General features: G+C 36.2%; 1 pseudogene; it reads right to left on the minus strand.

The window, feature by feature from the left end:
• Positions 1-422: 422 nt before the first annotated feature.
• LOC112481233 lies at positions 423-541 on the minus strand (annotated as a pseudogene).
• Between the last annotated feature and the right edge of the window lie 6,318 nt (positions 542-6,859).

Below are 6,859 nucleotides of genomic sequence, written 5' to 3' on the forward strand. Positions count from 1 at the left end.
TATACCCACGTGATACAAAGCAGCTTTGAACAGAGAATAAAAGGCAGGTATTTTGATAATACATAGTTTATGTCCAGAGATATCCAGGACTATTGGCATATACTGAGCATTTACTGTGCACTAAACACTGGGTAGAAAGGAGGGTAATGACTCTCTCTCTCTCTCTCCTCTCTCCCCCTCCCCCTCCCCCTCTCCTCTCTCCTCCCTCCCTCCCTCCCTCTCCTCTCTCCTCTCTCTCCCTTCCTTCTTTTCCTTCATTCCTTGCCTCCCTCCCTCTCTCCCTTTCTTTCTTTTTTTCCTGCTTGGTTTCAGTTATGTGCTCCAGCCCATGCCTTGGGACTGGAACAAGGAGAGCCCCTAACATTACAAAGCAAACCCTGCCAGACCATTCAATAGAATCTTTAAATTGTGATCACTGTGCATGCCTATGGCACCTGGTCTTCCTAGGTGGTCTCCCATCCAGGTACTAACCAGACCCGACCCTACTTAGCTTCCAAGATCAGACGGGATCAGGTTTGTTCAGGGTGGCATGGCTGTAGACTTTTATGTGTTTCTTAAAAGCAATGTAAATTTTCTTTTATTTAATAAATACATTTGACAAATTTTAATTGAAATACTTAACATTTAAATTTCCTGGAAAAATCACCATTTTCATTTAATATTTGCAAAATTATTTGCATAGTTGATCAAATAATGTCAAGTTTTTCTTTTGTATCTTAATTTTTCATTTATTTTGTGTATTTCTACTTTCATCCTCTCTACTTGTCTACATTTTTTCCGATTTTTGTCTATGAGCTCTTCTTCTGTTGTATACCGTAACTTTTGATATATGGTGTTTTTATTATTGTTTTCTAAATTTTTGAAATTTCAAACTTGATCTGCTATTTAACATAGATTTGTTTTAAAAAGAAGATATTTGCCAGTGGTGTTTTTTTTCTTCTTTCCAATAGATAATTTTTGTTTCATGGTTTCTTAACCTTGTGATCAGATAAGGTTGTTGCTCTTTCTACTTTTGAACTTTGAGGTTTTCTATGTCTCTAACGTTTTCTATGCTCTTTTGGACTCTGAGGTTTTCTATGTCATATGTTGTAAATTTTTGTGACGGTGCCCATAACTTGAAAAGAAAGTATATTCTCTGTGTTCCTAGAACAGTATTTGATATGTCACCATAAGGCTTTCCTTAGTAATCTTGTTACTTATGTATTTTGTACTAATACTTATTTTTTGACTTCTTGATACGTCATGGACTAAGAGAGGTCAAAGATTCCCACAACAATGAGTCTTTGATTACTTTTGTTGTATTCTTATAGTTGTTGCTTTTTATATTTTGATGGGTTTTTTTTCCTGCATGACTTTAAGGAGAATTCTATCTTAACTGTGAATTATAAACTTTTTAGTAACATAAAATAGTCTCTGTTCACTTATTTAATAATTTTCTGCCTTGAATTCAATCCTGTTTGATAGTAAGATCGAGATCTAAGATTTCTTTCATTTTGCATAACTTATATATCTCTGCCCAGCTCTATCTTAATTTTAAATTAAAAATTTAAATTAAAATTTAAAACTTCATTTATCTGAAGTATATTCTCAAGTAATTTCTTTAGAAACTGAAATATTTGTAGTATGTTTCAAAGACCTTCTAAGGCTGAAAATGGCTTTCTTTCCTTTTTTAACATCATACATAAATGATATATTGGTGGGTAGAGAACATTTAGATCATGGTCCTTTCTTCAGAACTCTATATGTCTTACTCTTTGATTTTCATGTGGGAACTGACCACTTAGAAGTGAGCTTTCTCCCTTTGGTCCATTGCTGGTGTGTCTGTACATATGAATGTGGTGACAGCTGGAAATCATACCTTTCTTTCAGTAGTTCCCACTGTGACTCTGTTCGCTCTAGATATCACCAGCGAAATTCTGGATTGAAAGCCTCTCAGTCCTGCAATCAAAAAGTGGACAGAAAAATTTTCAGATAAGCTTCTGTTTTTTAGAGAAAGGACTCAGAGGATTCAATGGAAAAGAATGGGTGAAGGAAGGAGTTATGAGCCTAGAAAATCTTTCTTTTTCTATAATGTTTCTTTGGGTTTTGATTCAGGCCTTGGCTTCTCAGAGTTCCTTGCTCTTGTGCAGCTCATCCACACCATGCAGGGGCATTGGTGAGGGTACCTAGGTTCCCTCAAACCACATGACAGCCTAAGAACGTTAGCTACACTAAGAGAATTCATAATCAGTAGGTCCCAGAGTTAGTAAAAAGATTTTTCATATCTAAAAATGAGGAAAAAAAAAAAAAGAGGTGACATCAGAAGCACTGGCAGTGTGAGGGGTCCCCCTGATCTCTCCCCTTCAGATTACAAGGTGAATAGCTATAACCCAGTGAAAAATTCCCAACCTAATACACAAACACTTCTGAGAGATCTGCACATCAAAGCATCTGAAGCAGAGACATGGGAGACATGGGAGACCTGGGAGGCCTGGCAGGCCTGGGCCGTGCAAGAAGCATGTGCGCCACCTACTGGAAAAAAAGAGAAAAACCTCTTCTTATGAACCTGCTAGAAAGGGATCTCTTAACAAGAAAATTTTTTTAAAAAGCAGAGTTCATTCCAATAAATGCTCAGGCAGAGAAATAACTTGTCGAATACCATGAACAACCAAGGTAACAAGGCAGCTCACAAAGAAAACAAAAAATCTCTAGGAAAAAAAAAGAAGATATAGAAATATGTGATTTAAATGACAGAGAACTCAAGATTGCAGTTCTGAAAAAACAATATGCAAGACAACTCAGATAGGGAGTTTAATGAACTCAGAAATAAAATCAATGAACAAAAGAGATACTTCACTAAAGAGATTGAAACTTTAAAAAAAGAACCAAATATAACTTTTGGAGCTGAAGAACTCAATAAGAGATGAAGCATGAAACAGCAAGTTTAGGAAATAGAGCAGACCAGATGGAAGCAAGAATCTATGATATCGAAGACAGAAATCTGGAAATGATGCAGATGGAAGAAGAGAGAGACTTGAGAGTGAAAAAAAATTGAAAAAAGTCTAAAAGAACTATCTGACTCCATCAAATAGAGCAATATAAGAATGGGAATACCAGAAGAAAAGAGGGAGAAGTGAACAGAGAGCCTATTCAAACAAATAGCTGATGAGAATTTTCCAAACCTATGGAAAGACTGGATCCCTGAACCTAAGAAACAAACAGAACACCTAATTATCTCAACCAAAACAGGCCTTCTCTTTTACCATGCTAAGTAAAATAAGTAAGACAGAATAAATTGAGAACCATATGAATTCACTCATATGAGGCATAAAACTGAAAGCAACAAATGAACAAGACAAATAAACAGAGACTTAAACAACAATTTAGTGGTTTAACAAAAAGAAAGAGGGTAGGAGGGGAGCTGGGGATCAAATATAAGGTGACAGAAGAAAATTTAACTTTGGGTGGTGAACACACAATGCAATATATATAAAGTATTATTGAATTGTACACTTGAAACCTATATAATTGTATTAACCAGTGTCACCTTAATAAATTTAATAAAATAAAAAATAAATATATAAAGAACAAAAAGGCCTTCTGCAAGCATATTACATTAAAACTGAAAAATGAATGACAAAGAAAGAATTCTCTAGACAACCAGGGAAAAGATGATGGTAACCTATAAAAGAGATCTCATTAAATTATCATTGGATTTTTAAGCAGAAACTCTACAAGCTAGGAGACAGTGGATTAAAATATTCAAACTATTGAAAGAGAGAAATTATCAGCCAAGAATAATATATCCAGCAAAGTTACCCTTTAAGGAGACAGGAAGACCTTTCCAACATACAGAAGATGGGGAAATTTTCCACCACAAGGCATGTATTACAAGAAATACTGAAGGGTGTTTGTTTGTTTGTTTGTTTGTTTTTATCTGAAACAAAAAGACAAAAATATACAAAACTATGAATAAGATGACTAACAGACAGAAAGCTGCAACCCTTAATCAGAATAGGATGTTATACTTAAATATTACAAAATGTTTAAAGGAGGTAAAAACATTTCAAAAAGAGAAGACAATAGTTACTGCAACTCAGAAATGAATTAACAGCATAAAAAGATAATTTGAGACAACAAAAACCAAAAAGAAGAGGGGGTAAAGGTCTGAATCTGCAAAGGGGAACAGAGATAAGATGTATGCAGAAGAAAATGGACTGCTGTATATATGAAACTTTCTTTTACATAAACTTAATGATAAGCATAAACAAAAAATCCAGAACTGAGACACATAACACAAAAGAGGGAACAGAGAGAAAAATCATAGAATATCACCAAACTAAAATAGAAACATAAAGGCAAAGAAACAATGGAGAACAATTGGACACAAACTACATTTATAGGGCTTTTATTCCCCAAACAACTGATTGTACATTCTTCTCTAGTGCACAAGGAACATACTCAAGGATAGACCATATGTTGGGACACAAAATTTAAGAAGTTTGAAATCACACCAAGCATATTATCCAACGCTTTGAAATTAGTGATCAACTGCAAAAAGAAAACAGGAAGAACCACAAACAACATGCTATGAAAGAATGAATGGGCCATAGGATAAAGGAGAGATCAAGAGATACATAGAAACAAATGAAAATGAAATACAACATATCAAACTTCTGGGACACAGCAAAAGCCGCAAGAGAAAAGTTCCTATCATTACAGGCCTATCTCAAGAAACAAGAAAGATTCCAAACAAACAACTTAATGTTACATCTTTAAAAACTAGAAAAAAGAAGAGCAAATGAAGCCCAAAGTCAGCAGAAGGAAATAACAAAAATCAGAGCAGAGTTAAACAGAATTGAGAAAAAGACAGTAGAGGGAGTTTGAAGAAACACAGTGGAATGAGAGACATCTCCAGATCTCTCCCCTTGAAATGACAATAAGCTGAACATCTAAAACTCAACAAAAAACACCTAAACTATACACCAGCAAGTCTGAGCATGGAATCTGTACATAAGAGCCAGCCACCACAAGTCAGAACCCTGGGTATCGAGTGGTGGACTGGAAGAAACAAAGAAGCTGCCTCTCGCAACGGCTGGAGCTCTGTGCAGGAGGAGGAGGAAGAGAGAAGGTGCCCTGAGTTCCCTGAACAGCCCTGCCTGGGAAAGCTGTGAGGTCCACGTGGCCGGTGGCAGGGCCCCATTATCAGGGCAGAAAGCAGAGAAGCAGGATGGCAGAGAAACAACAGTTGATTTTTACTGGCTGCTGTTGCAAAACCGAGGCTGAGCTGCAGCCCCTAACACCCAATCCAGAAGGTGCCCCCACCACCCCGTATCCTCCGAAAACGAACACCGCAGAGCCCCAGGGGAACCTGAGCAAACGCTACTGAAACTGTCGCTAACAATGACAGGGACTAAGACTGAGGATAGTGAGTGTGATTAAACATATACAAGGGGGGAAAAAAAAAAAGTCATTTTTAAGGCTTTATATAAAGCAAGGATCCAAGAGGCTTAGACACCCCTTACTGGAAACCAAAAGAAAAGCACCTTCTTTGCAACAAACTAAAAAGATACCTTTATATAATAAATCTTTCTGGAAAAACAGCAGAATACACTTCCATTAATGCCCAGGCAGAGAAACAGTCCACTAAACACCATGAACAACCAAGGTAACAAGGCATTTCAGAAAGAAAGAGAAAAATCTCCAAAAATAAGTTTACAGACATAGAAATATGCAACTTAAATGACAGAGAATTCAGGATGGTACTTCTGGAAAAACTCAGTGAGTTCTGAATCAAGTCATATCAACAACTTCGGGAATTAAAAACATGACTAGATGAGCAGAATGAGTTCCTTAGCAAAGAGACTGAAATCCTCAAAAAGAACCGAATAGATCTTCTGGAGATTAAAAAACAAAAAACAAAAAAACACTGCAAGAGTTGAAAAATGAAGTATCAAGCTTGAGAAATAGCTTCCGACCAAATGGAAGAAAGGATCAGTGATATCAAAGACAGAAATCTAGAAATAAATGAGAAGGAAGAAGACAGAAAGCAAAGAATGAAAAATAATAAAAGAGAAATACAAGAACTAGCTGATACCATCAGGAGAGGAAACATAAGAATAATAGGCATTATCGAAGGCAAGGAAAAAGAGCAGAGACTAGAAATCATTTTCAGACAAATAGTTGACGAGAATTTCCCAAATCTAAAGAATGAGCTGGAGCTTGGAATTCAAGAAGTCAACAAAACACAAAATTATCTCAACCCAAAAAGGCCGTCAACAAGACATACTATATTAAAATAATCAAAAATCAATGACAAAGACAGAATTCTCAGGGCAGCCAGAGTAGAAAATAGTAACTCATAAAGGAAAACTCATTAGATTATCATCGGACTTCTCAGCACAAACCCTACAAGCAAGCAAAGAGTGAAATCAAATATTCAAACTATTAAGTGAAAGGAATTACCAGCCTAGAATAATGTATACAGCTAAGCTCTCCTTTAAACATGAAGGAGAAATAAAGACCTTTCCAGACATACAAAAATTGAGGAGATTCTCCACTACGAGGCCTGCACTACAGGAAATACTGAAAGGGGTCAGCTCACCTAAAACAAAATGACAAATACAAACACACACGCACACACACACACACGCACACACACACACATATTAGGAGTAAGGTGACAATCAGGAAAATAAAAGCAGAGGAGTGCAACCCTTACTAAGAACAGGGCATTATAAGCTTAAATAATAATAAGAGGTTTGTTATAGCAAGATAGTAATGAATGTTCAGCATACATAGGAACAAATTGAGACAACAATGACTGAAAAGGGGAGGATTCAAAGATCCGAATTTGTAAAGGAAAATGGAGATAAGGCAC

Source organism: Pteropus alecto, unplaced genomic scaffold (genome assembly GCF_000325575.1).
Source record: "Pteropus alecto unplaced genomic scaffold, ASM32557v1 scaffold555, whole genome shotgun sequence".
Taxonomy (NCBI): Eukaryota; Metazoa; Chordata; class Mammalia; order Chiroptera; family Pteropodidae; genus Pteropus; species Pteropus alecto.